Source organism: Leuresthes tenuis, unplaced genomic scaffold, assembly GCF_036924035.1.
Source record: "Leuresthes tenuis unplaced genomic scaffold, fLeuTen1.0.hap1 SCAF_22, whole genome shotgun sequence".
Taxonomy (NCBI): Eukaryota; Metazoa; Chordata; class Actinopteri; order Atheriniformes; family Atherinopsidae; genus Leuresthes; species Leuresthes tenuis.
In genome coordinates, this window is record NW_027325376.1 from 11,741,260 (window position 1) to 11,754,548 (window position 13,289).

Sequence of the window (13,289 nt, forward strand, 5' to 3'; positions counted from 1 at the left end):
CTGAATTCAGCATTATTGTGCATTAAATGTACATTTTTTTCAATAAAATATTTCAGTACACAAACGCAGCATGAAAGACAAGTTTAGACAAGTCACAATTCAGCTTGCTACTCGTCAAGGAAATTGATAAATTTCTCAATTCTCTTCATTTTTTTCTTCCATGCCATCTTTTTCCACACCAAACCTCTCGTTGTTCTTGTCACTGTAACTCTTGGTTTTCTCCAACATGACCTTTGTGTTCTCCAGAAGTGAACTCATTGAGGTAAACCCATTCTCATGATTCTTCAACAGTGCTTTCATTGAGTCTAGGAGGCTCATATATTCAGTCAATTGATCTGATAACATGGACATTTGTGGTATTTGCTCATCCTGATGGGGAAAGATAAAATATGAATGGACACCAAACAGCTTATTTGTCATTACACTTTCACTATTACACTTTCATTACACTTTTCAATATGCACTTTCACAAATGACTTGAAGTCAACTTGAATTTTCAGTTTCTGATTGGCTCATCGCTGGTGTATGTACAGGATGTGTCTCTCCAGCGGAATCTCAAGGACAATGTCCCACCTCCTCTAAGAGGACCAATTTGCATGTAACGTGAAAATAGTCGACCGGGAACGTATCAATGAAGAAATTGGCCTTTTAAAAAACATTTTAACCTCTTCCGATGTGATAACAACAAGGTCAGAAATTTCAAACCGTAATAACCAACGGCCCTCACTTAGCGGGGTCGATGAGGATATGCAGCGGATCTTCAGACCTGGAGCAACAGGTGTACCAGGACAGAGCGGATCCTTACAAACGAACCTTAATGGAAACCAAGAAAATCAACCTCAATTTCAAACACAACAGTACTTTGGCGGATGGGCTTCCAGCAGGTCAAGTAGGAGGTAAGGTAATTTCATAAAGTGGATTAATTGAGCCTTATGGACTGCTTAATAACATTAACGTGTCAAATTTTCTGTTCTGAATTCTTGCCTGGTGTGCAGCTGGTTTAATCCAAGTGAAGTTCTCTCTGCTGTTACCTCTCATTGTCTCTAGATGTCCTCAGTTACCCATATCTTGTCTTCAGATCGTCATGTTGCCACCTGTTCCTGATAAATTGTATCCACTTTTCTAATTACCGCTCACTGTTCATGGTTTCCTTTGACAGAGTTTTTGGGTCCACAGCACACAGGAACTCTGACCCTATATGTACCTTCAACTGTAATTCATTCACATAATTTCAGTGAATAAAACACCAGCAAAGCAAGTGACTAAGAGCTCCGGTCTTCTGCTCTTATATTTGTCGAGCGTAATGGTATTTAACCTAAAAAACGATCATCATTCCTATAAATCATAATCATAGACATTGCTTGTTTTTCAGGGATAAGTGGCTGTATTTCAGTGATACCTTTACCTGATTTAGGCTGAGCAGCGCAAGTAAAAATGCCATTGAGATCACTTTGATGACTCTAGACTTCAAGTTTTGGGCTTACAATAAAGAAGACAAAGACAACAATTTCAACCAAGTTTCATCCTTTATTTAGCAGGAATGTTCTCTCTTATTTTTCTTTAATAATCATACATGTAAAATTACTAAAAGAAAAATAATAAGTAGCTACATTTTTAATTCCATGGACTTTTTTTCACCAAATCATGAGGTATTTTTCTGCTGAATTGCACCGTTTTTGTAATTTCATAACTTTACTTGAAACAAAAGTTTCATGTCCTTAAATGACCACAAACTATGAGACAACTGATGACAAAGAAAATTGCAAGTATCCAGTTCAGCCACAGCTTAGAAACCACGACTAGGTGCAGCACACGTGTCAAGCTTGAGATTTTTCACATGACAATAATGTTGAGAAACTGGCAGCCTTTGTTCTGCTATGTAGAGGTACTTTCCAAACACGGATGTACTCAGGTTTACTCCCATGGAGATTTATGTTATTTTACAACTCACCTGTGTTTACTGCCTTCACTTTCATTATCAGATAAATGGTTCTTGGCAGGTGCACTTTACAGGAAAGTAGTAGTTACAGTGTGAGTTATGGTTTCTGTTGTTATGGAGTATGGAGCCGTGTCCTCATGAAGGCTCCAACCTTGTCCATTTCATTTACTAGCAATCTCACATTACTTATGAGACTCAAAGGAAGACATGATTTCAAATTCTTCCATCTCCTGTCACACATCCATTAAATTTCCTCTTCATCCCACTGGGGATTTGGGATATTTTTCCATGCAGCAGTTGGGGACCTCAGTCAACTTTCAAATTTTGTAAACAACTCATCTGTCGGCTTGGTAACGGATCATAAAAGATGTTTAAAAGTGTCAGAGATATGAGGGGAAAATAGCTCAAACAACACAACTTCTATGTCAGTGTTGAAAAAGCATTTTTTCTTCTTTAAATCATATTTGATTGAAAACAAAAATCTCAACAAGTCTCAATAAATTGTATTATATTCATAATATGAGACCAAGAGAGAATATATAAGTTCAGAAGACATAAAAGTTGCATAAAAAGTTTTATTTAATGTCAAAATAAGAAGACATTAGACAAAAAACTATAATCATTGCTTTTATTTGAGCTTAATTTCAGACTGATTTTTTTTTCAATGTAACTCAAAAGATTGACAGATCAAAGAATTATTGGTTGAGAACAGCAACACATCGCTGTCTTAAATTAAATGGAGATTACTTCTCATAATAGGCAGATACACAACAAAGACCCAGAAACTGTCACAGATCATCATGATATTGCTTAATTTTATATTGATCTTTATAATTACTCTCTTGATTTATGAAAAATAGCTAAATTCTTAGACACACTGGCCAAACACCACACCAACATTTATACCTTAGTTTTATACATAACAATACCATGTATGATTTTTCCTTATTTCATCGGGTTAGGGTTAAAAAGCAGATTGTAAAACAGATTTAAAAAGTCGGCCTTACACAATGCAGTCACACCAATCAAAAGAGACGCAAAAACTGTTACAGCTCACTATGGAGTGCATCGTGGTCTTCTATGAACTTCCAAATCTCTTCCAGTTCCTCTTCTCTTGCCTTTTGAAATGCAGCAATGTTTTGCTTCTTTTGGTGTAAAAAGTCGACAATGATACTCATCAGTCCTTCATGTAGATGAGAGTGATTGGTTGCTTTTTTCAGTAGCAACAAAGCAGGATAAAGCTTTTCCACTTCCTCCTTCCAATTCTTTGATTGGACACTAAGTTGATACTCATGGTCTACCTGGAAGACATTATTTTTTTCAATTACATACAATACATACTTCCAAAATTGAATTTATTCTTGTATATTCTGCTTAATACATTGCAGTCTTGCACGGTCATGAACTGCATTGTGTTAGCATGCAATGTATCGAGTCATTGAATATGATGAAATACAGGCTGTGATTTCATGCCTTTACAAATATATGCCCACATACATACAGACCCTCTGAGCCAACAAATATGCAAAAAGGAGACTGACCTACCTTCTTTATAGCAGCATTTACTTTCCCTTTTTGAAAGTATTCCTGTAGTATATCCTGAAATGTTCCAGAGAGAGCACATGAGTAAGACGGCTGCTCAGCTATTGCATGTTAAAAACTGAACTCCAGTTAGATCATGGTGAGTTACAGAAACAGAATTGAATGATTTGAAAAAAATACACAATGTCACAAATGAACAAAAGACACAATGTCAATGAAGAGTTAATTTACCAGATGGTCGCTGTCTAATAGTGAACTTGAGACTTGAACCAGACTCAACAGAGAGAGGATGAGGAACAGGCCTTTGGTGGCACTGACGTTAACCACTCCTCTGCTTCGAGATGAGGCTGCCTCTGCCATCACTGCTTCAATGGAAAAAACTCTGAAAATTCAAGAGAAAAAAAATGTAAACTGATATTTACAGTAAATGTAGTCAGATTAAAGGATCATATGCTTGAGAGGTGAAAGAGTAGCTGCTCTATAGATGATGGCGAAGATAATGTTGAGACGACCCAACGCAAACGCCTTATATACTCTTGACAATGTTTGTCGCATGTTGGCACTCAGCTGTAACAGCTTCTTCTTTTTCACTTTCATTATCACATTACCTCACACTCTGTTTTGTGACAGAGTAAAAACAACAGAAAGTAACAGACAGCATTCCATTTCACAATCGATCTGATCTAATCAAGATCGGACAGTTTCGGACAACAATGAAACATCTTTGAAGACAAAGAAATTTGTAATTTCATTCAAGGACATATTTTAGGGCAGTATATGGGTCTGAATCCATTTAATAGAGCCATCATAATTTTTGTCTTTTAAAAGATTTCATGTCACCAAACACTTCCTTCACAAGACGAGTCAAGATTATCTTTGTTTAAGGCAACAGAATATGCCCAGAGTGGAAGTGCCTAAGTTTATATTCATTTATGTAAATTCACAAATTAGGAAACGAAGGTCTTGTTTAGCTGAGGAAGAAAAAAACAAACAAGCAAAAAAAAAGCAAAATACAAAAATGTTCTAAAAAACAACATGAAAGAAAAATATGTGAAAAATAAAACCAATAAAACGCTTGAGACAAATTAGTTAATGTAGAAGAACTGAAACCACTAAAACCAAAAACAGACAAACAGATAAAGTGGACAAAAGTAAAAACTTGAAATGTTCCTGCTGCTCATTTCACATTGCAGGTGCGCATAAATAAAAATTGGATTTGGTAGCCGCAGCGGTCATGTCAGTGGGGGAAAATGGGGGTTTCTCAGTGAGTTTGCATTCCTGTGCCAGCTTGTTAGGTGCTTGCTCAGATTTGAGGTGGAATTTTTCACTGTAGATAAAAATTTTCTTTCCAGGCATAGTGTACAGCGGACACTAATGTTTTTGTCCCTTTTATCTGCTGTTGATCTGTCGTGGCATCCCTCAGACGTGATTGTCATGAGACACTCTCACAAACAAAATCACGGTTTAGTAATGCAGTAACGCATCCTGCTTGCGGGAAAGTAACAGTAATCCAATTACTGTTTTTGCACTTGTAATCCCTTACTCGTTACTTGAAAAAAGTAATCGGATTACAGTAACGTGTGACTTCTAACGCGTTACTGCCCATCATTGGTGAACTGCACTGTACTGTATTGTATATTTGAACTGTAATACTGTGACAGAAAGCAAATAGTGTAGATATCTTAGGAACTGCACTAGTCTAAGGTCAGAGTATGGACGGCTACTTGGCCGGATGGACCATTTGCCTCAAACTTAACTTGTACATCGTATTTAAAGCCGTAAGAGAAAATCTTTTGAAAAAATGGGCAAAATCACATTTGATGCTCATCTTGCCAACAGCATAGTATTATAACAGCTCTTGTGATTCTGTGGCGTTTGGGCGACATCAGGTCATATCCTTCCATTACTCTGTGGCCAACTTGACTACTCTTTGCACTAATTGTAGATACTTCCAGCAAACTTTAACAACTCCTTGAGCCTAGAACCCTCTTGCTGTGTGGTGATGGTGCTAACCACCACACCACCGTGCAGCCCGCAACTATCAATCCGATGAGACACTTCTTAAATAGTGCAATGCCATTTAAGCATCATCGTCATCATCATTCCTATAAAAGGAGCTTCTCCTCTTTATCACTTTAACTTTATCTTTTTTCTTTGAAAATCAGGGAAAACATCCATTAATCCTCTTGAGAGAACTAAAAACAATCATTACATGTGTTTATTTTCACTCATAGTCTCCTATTTGCTGAATTCAGCATTATTGTGCATTAAATGTACATTTTTTTCAAGAAAATATTTCAGTACACAAACGCAGCATGAAAGACAAGTTTAGACAAGTCTCAATTCAGCTTGCTGCTCGTCAAGGAAATTGATAAATTTCTCAATTCGCTTCATTTTTTTCTTCCATGCCATCTTTTTCCACACCAAACCTCTCGTTGTTCTTGTCACTGTAACTCTTGGTTTTCTCCAACATGACCTTTGTGTTCTCCAGAAGTGAACTCATTGAGGGAAACCCATTCTCATAATTCTTCAACAGTGCTTTCATTGAGTCTAGGAGGCTCATATATTCAGTCAATTGATCTGATAACATGGACATTTGTGGTATTTGCTCATCCTGATGGGGAAAGATAAAATATGAATGGACACCAAACAGCTTATTTGTCATTACACTTATCTATCGTTATGCACTTTCACAAATGACTTGAAGTCAACTTGAATTTTCAGTTTCTGATTGGCTCATCGCTGGTGTATGTACAGGATGTGTCTCTCCAGCGGAATCTCAAGGACAATGTCCCACCTCCTCTAAGAGGACCAATTTGCATGTAACGTGAAAATAGTCGACCGGGACCGTATCAATGAAGAAATTGGCCTTTTAAAAAACATTTTAACCTCTTCCGATGTGATAACAACAAGGTCAGAAATTTCAAACCGTAATAACCAACGGCCCTCACTTAGCGGGGTCGATGAGGATATGCAGCGGATCTTCAGACCTGGAGCAACAGGTGTACCAGGACAGAGCGGATCCTTACAAACGAACCTTAATGGAAACCAAGAAAATCAACCTCAATTTCAAACACAACAGTACTTTGGCGGATGGGCTTCCAGCAGGTCAAGTAGGAGGTAAGGTAATTTCATAAAGTGGATTAATTGAGCCTTATGGACTGCTTAATAACATTAACGTGTCAAATTTTCTGTTCTGAATTCTTGCCTGGTGTGCAGCTGGTTTAATCCAAGTGAAGTTCTCTCTGCTGTTACCTCTCATTGTCTCTAGATGTCCTCAGTTACCCATATCTTGTCTTCAGATCGTCATGTTGCCACCTGTTCCTGATAAATTGTATCCACTTTTCTAATTACCGCTCACTGTTCATGGTTTCCTTTGACAGAGTTTTTGGGTCCACAGCACACAGGAACTCTGACCCTATATGTACCTTCAACTGTAATTCATTCACATAATTTCAGTGAATAAAACACCAGCAAAGCAAGTGACTAAGAGCTCCGGTCTTCTGCTCTTATATTTGTAGAGCGTAATGGTATTTAACCTAAAAAACGATCATCATTCCTATAAATCATAATCATAGACATTGCTTGTTTTTCAGGGATAAGTGGCTGTATTTCAGTGATACCTTTACCTGATTTAGGCTGAGCAGCACAAGTAAAAATGCCATTGAGATCACTTTGATGACTCTAGACTTCAAGTTTTGGGCTTACAATAAAGAAGACAAAGACAACAATTTCAACCAAGTTTCATCCTTTATTTAGCAGGAATGTTCTCTCTTATTTTTCTTTAATAATCATACATGTAAAATTACTAAAAGAAAAATAATAAGTAGCTACATTTTTAATTCCATGGACTTTTTTTCACCAAATCATGAGGTATTTTTCTGCTGAATTGCACCGTTTTTGTAATTTCATAACTTTACTTGAAACAAAAGTTTCATGTCCTTAATTGACCACAAACTATGAGACAACTGATGACAAAGAAAATTGCAAGTATCCAGTTCAGCCACAGCTTAGAAACCACGACTAGGTGCAGCACACGTGTCAAGCTTGAGATTTTTCACATGACAATAATGTTGAGAAACTGGCAGCCTTTGTTCTGCTATGTAGAGGTACTTTCCAAACACGGATGTACTCAGGTTTACTCCCATGGAGATTTATGTTATTTTACAACTCACCTGTGTTTACTGCCTTCACTTTGATTATAAGATAAATGGTTCTTGGCAGGTGCACTTTACAGGAAAGTAGTAGTTACAGTGTGAGTTATGGTTTCTGTTGTTATGGAGTATGGAGCCGTGTCCTCATGAAGGCTCCAACCTTGTCCATTTCATTTACTAGCAATCTCACATTACTTATGAGACTCAAAGGAAGACATGATTTCAAATTCTTCCATCTCCTGTCACACATCCATTAAATTTCCTCTTCATCCCACTGGGGATTTGGGATATTTTTCCATGCAGCAGTTGGGGACCTCAGTCAACTTTCAAATTTTGTAGCTCAAACAACACAACTTCTATGTCAGTGTTGAAAAAGCATTTTTTCTTCTTTAAATCATATTTGATTGAAAACAAAAATCTCAACAAGTCTCAATAAATTGTATTATATTCATAATATGAGACCAAGAGAGAATATATAAGTTCAGAAGACATAAAAGTTGCATAAAAAGTTTTATTTAATGTCAAAATAAGAAGACATTAGACAAAAAACTATAATCATTGCTTTTATTTGAGCTTAATTTCAGACTGATTTTTTTTTCAATGTAACTCAAAAGATTGACAGATCAAAGAATTATTGGTTGAGAACAGCAACACATCGCTGTCTTAAATTAAATGGAGATTACTTCTCATAATAGGCAGATACACAACAAAGACCCAGAAACTGTCACAGATCATCATGATATCGCTTAATTTTATATTGATCTTTATAATTACTCTCTTGATTTATGAAAAATAGCTAAATTCTTAGACACACTGGCCAAACACCACACCAACATTTATACCTTAGTTTTATACATAACAATACCATGTATGATTTTTCCTTATTTCATCGGGTTAGGGTTAAAAAGCAGATTGTAAAACAGATTTAAAAAGTCGGCCTTACACAATGCAGTCACACCAATCAAAAGAGACGCAAAAACTGTTACAGCTCACTATGGAGTGCATCGTGGTCTTCTATGAACTTCCAAATCTCTTCCAGTTCCTCTTCTCTTGCCTTTTGAAATGCAGCAATGTTTTGCTTCTTTTGGTGTAAAAAGTCGTCAATGATACTCATCAGTCCTTCATGTAGATGAGAGTGATTGGTTGCTTTTTTCAGTAGCAACAAAGCAGGATAAAGCTTTTCCATTTCCTCCTTCCAATTCTTTGATTGGACACTAAGTTGATACTCATGGTCTGCCTGGAAGACATTATTTTTTTCAATTACATACAATACATACTTCCAAAATTGAATTTATTCTTGTACATTCTGCTTAATACATTGCAGTCTTGCACAGTCATGAACTGCATTGTGTTAGCATGCAATGTATCGAGTCATTGAATATGATGAAATGCAGGCTGTGATTTCATGCCTTTACAAATATATGCCCACATACATACAGACCCTCTGAGCCAACAAATATGCAAAAAGGAGACTGACCTACCTTCTTTATAGCAGCATTTACTTTCCCTTTTTGAAAGTATTCCTGTAGTATATCCTGAAATGTTCCAGAGAGAGCACATGAGTAAGACGGCTGCTCAGCTATTGCATGTTAAAAACTGAACTCCAGTTAGATCATGGTGAGTTACAGAAACAGAATTGAATGATTTGAAAAAAATACACAATGTCACAAATGAACAAAAGACACAATGTCAATGAAGAGTTAATTTACCAGATGGTCGCTGTCTAATAGTGAACTTGAGACTTGAACCAGACTCAACAGAGAGAGGATGAGGAACAGGCCTTTGGTGGCACTGACATTAACCACTCCTCTGCTTCGAGATGAGGCTGCCTCTGCCATCACTGCTTCAATGGAAAAAACTCTGAAAATTCAAGAGAAAAAAAATGTAAACTGATATTTACAGTAAATGTAGTCAGATTAAAGGATCATATGCTTGAGAGGTGAAAGAGTAGCTGCTCTATAGATGATGGCGAAGATAATGTTGAGACGACCCAACGCAAACGCCTTATATACTCTTGACAATGTTTGTCGCATGTTGGCACTCAGCTGTAACAGCTTCTTCTTTTTCACTTTCATTATCACATTACCTCACACTCTGTTTTGTGACAGAGTAAAAACAACAGAAAGTAACAGACAGCATTCCATTTCACAATCGATCTGATCTAATCAAGATCGGACAGTTTCGGACAACAATGAAACATCTTTGAAGACAAAGAAATTTGTAATTTCATTCAAGGACATATTTTAGGGCAGTATATGGGTCTGAATTCATTTAATAGAGCCATCATAATTTTTGTCTTTTAAAAGATTTCATGTCACCAAACACTTCCTTCACAAGACGAGTCAAGATTATCTTTGTTTAAGGCAACAGAATATGCCCAGAGTGGAAGTGCCTAAGTTTATATTCATTTATGTAAATTCACAAATTAGGAAACGAAGGTCTTGTTTAGCTGAGGAAGAAAAAAACAAACAAGCAAAAAAAAAGCAAAATACAAAAATGTTCTAAAAAACAACATGAAAGAAAAATATGTGAAAAATAAAACCAATAAAACACTTGAGACAAATTAGTTAATGAAGAAGAACTGAAACCACTAAAACCAAAAACAGACAAACAGATAAAGTGGACAAAAGTAAAACCTTGAAATGTTCCTGCAGCTCATTTCACATTGCAGGTGCGCATAAATAAAAATTGGATGTGGTAGCCGCAGCGGTCATGTCAGTGGGGTTTAATGGGGGTTTCTCAGTGAGTTTGCATTCCTGTGCCAGCTTGTTAGGTGCTTGCTCAGATTTGAGGTGGAATTTTTCACTGTAGATAAAAATTTTCTTTCCAGGCATAGTGTACAGCGGACACTAATGTTTTTGTCCCTTTTATCTGCTGTTGATCTGTCGTGGCATCCCTCAGACGTGATTGTCATGAGACACTCTCACAAACAAAATCACGGTTTAGTAATGCAGTAACGCATCCTGCTTGCGGGAAAGTAACAGTAATCCAATTACTGTTTTTGCACTTGTAATCCCTTACTCGTTACTTGAAAAAAGTAATCGGATTACAGTAACGTGTGACTTCTAACGCGTTACTGCCCATCATTGGTGAACTGCACTGTACTGTATTGTATATTTGAACTGTAATACTGTGACAGAAAGCAAATAGTGTAGATATCTTAAGAACTGCACTAGTCTAAGGTCAGAGTATGGACGGCTACTTGGCCGGATGGACCATTTGCCTCAAACTTAACTTGTACATCGTATTTAAAGCCGTAAGAGAAAATCTTTTGAAAAAATGGGCAAAATCACATTTGATGCTCATCTTGCCAACAGCATAGTATTATGACAGCTCTTGTGATTCTGTGGCGTTTGGGCGACATCAGGTCATATCCTTCCATTACTCTGTGGCCAACTTGACTACTCTTTGCACTAATTGTAGATACTTCCAGCAAACTTTAACAACTCTTTTTCCAGCTCTTGTGATTCTGTGGCATTTGGGCACAGATTTAGAAGAGCTGTGAATGCATTTTGACAACGCATCATTTTAAGGATCTGATGATCATTGGCATAACACAGTGATGAGTAATACAACTGAAACGAAACTGCAGAAAAAATGCAGAGTGATAATCAACATATAAACCCAAGAGTTAAAGCTGAAGCATACGAAATGTCACCGGAATTCAAAACTGAACAAAAAGTTGCTTCAAAGATGTTTTCTACAGTGCATTTTGAAAGTTTATTTATTCTCATAAAATAAACAATTTCTTTGTCTTACTTGCTAGTAAGTTCAGTCATTTGATAAATAAAAGTCAGAATCTTTTAATGACAAGTCAGCGATTTGGTTATTGATTTCATTTTCAAACCATATACACTTATAAACATACTTTCAACATATGGAAAATGTACATATACGGTATGTATATATACATATATATATATACATCCACACACACATATAAAGAATATCAAAGAAAAAAGGAGTCTCTACGATATTTATTGTGGTTGGCAAATTTGAAGATGAGAAAGAAATTTTATGAAAAATAAAGCTTTTTGTAGAGAAAGAGGAGCTTTACATTCACATCAAATTTAATTTCATAGACACTAATAAGCTAATCACAAATCAGCTTTCTGTCTTGCAAGGTTTGATATCAGCTTCTCCACCTGTTTAAGTTTCTCCTCATTGTTCTTGAGTTTTTCATCCTTTTTTTCCTGTTCTTTTTCTATATAAACCTGGCTTGCTTCCAGGAAGGTCTTCAGGTCCCCCATGAGTGTCAATAGTTGAGGAAAATCTGGTACTGCACGCTTGACAATTACAGTTAAATAGTCCATTAGGTGTACAACTTCCTCCATTATATCTGAAATGTAGATACTATCTAACATGTTGTCAGCCTGGAAAAAACAAACAAACAAAAAAACTTAGTAAATAAATTATTGTTTATTGCTCTTTCTTTTTAAATTGAAATAGTAAGAAAAACACGCCATGGGATAATTTACACTTTCTTCACTCACCCTTTCTCTCACTGTTTCTAGTTGCAACTTCTGAATGTTTTCTCGCAGCTCTTCCTGAAAATCCAGATTGACCATCAACAAACATTTGCATTGGAAGCGTTTAATCACAGCAGCAGGTGTAACATGATACATAGCAACTGAGTGCTACATTACAAATGAAGAAAAGTAAAAAATCATCACAATTTCACACATTTACCATTTGAAAGTGCTATGGTTTGATTATGCAAATGAGGAAATCTTTACCTGCTGGTCCTCGTCTATCAGCGAACTCACAGCGCAGGCCAGATTAAGCAGAGTAAATATCATGAAGAAGCCTTTGGTCCTGCTGAGACCGGCTGTTGCTCTTCCTCCATGTGAGGCTGTTGCTGCCATCACTGCCATGAATAAGCTTGTATGCCCAAATAACACAACAACAACAAAATAAGAGAGTTGTATAGGAAGTGAGGCTGAGTTTTTTCCCCATTTGAAAAAGAACACATACAATAGTAATATCAATAAAACTTTCTTAAAGTCCACAAAATTCTTTACCATACCTTGAACTGGAGACAGAGTTGTTATGTAGAAGATGACTGCAAGATATGATGGAATGAGGCACAACAAAATGCTTTAAATATTCCTAAAGTCACCTTCCCAATGGCACAACTTATCAATGCGAGTCAATGCGAGTCTTTTAGAGTGCGTCTCTAGATTTATTAGATAACATGAAGGGCCAGCCTACAAATGACGCTGATGATTCATTTCTGATTTCACTTCTCGGAAGTCATATTTACCAATTTTGTTTTACTGGAATATACCAACACAATTTCCTGTAAACACATTCTGAGAAGTGAAAACAAACTTCCTTGTGTGTGTGTTATCTTTGAACCGTAATGCTGTGACAGAAAGCAAATAGTGCAGATATCTTAGTTCTTCTTTTATGAGATATGAATGTATATTCAACTCGGTCGAAAAAAGGGCAAAATCACATTTAATGCTCATCTTGCCAACAGCATAGTGTTATAACAGCTCTTGTGACTCTGTGGCATTTGGGTACAGAATCACAAGAGCTGTGAATGACAACGCATCATTTTAAGGATCTGATGATCATTAACTTCTTTTGTCGAAGTTTAGAGTATGCCAGAAAATGCATCAATATACCTGCAGAAAAGCAAGACTATAGGC

The 13,289-nt window shown here is 36.5% G+C and overlaps 1 long non-coding RNA gene across 1 annotated transcript; it reads right to left on the reverse strand.

The window, feature by feature from the left end:
* Nucleotides 1-8,389: 8,389 nt before the first annotated feature.
* Nucleotides 8,390-9,674, reverse strand: LOC140281786 (uncharacterized). Its single transcript, XR_011909787.1, has 3 exons — nucleotides 9,345-9,674; nucleotides 9,117-9,170; nucleotides 8,390-8,872 (listed from the first exon to the last, which is right to left on the reverse strand). It is a non-coding gene; the product is annotated as an uncharacterized lncRNA (long non-coding RNA).
* Between the last annotated feature and the right edge of the window lie 3,615 nt (nucleotides 9,675-13,289).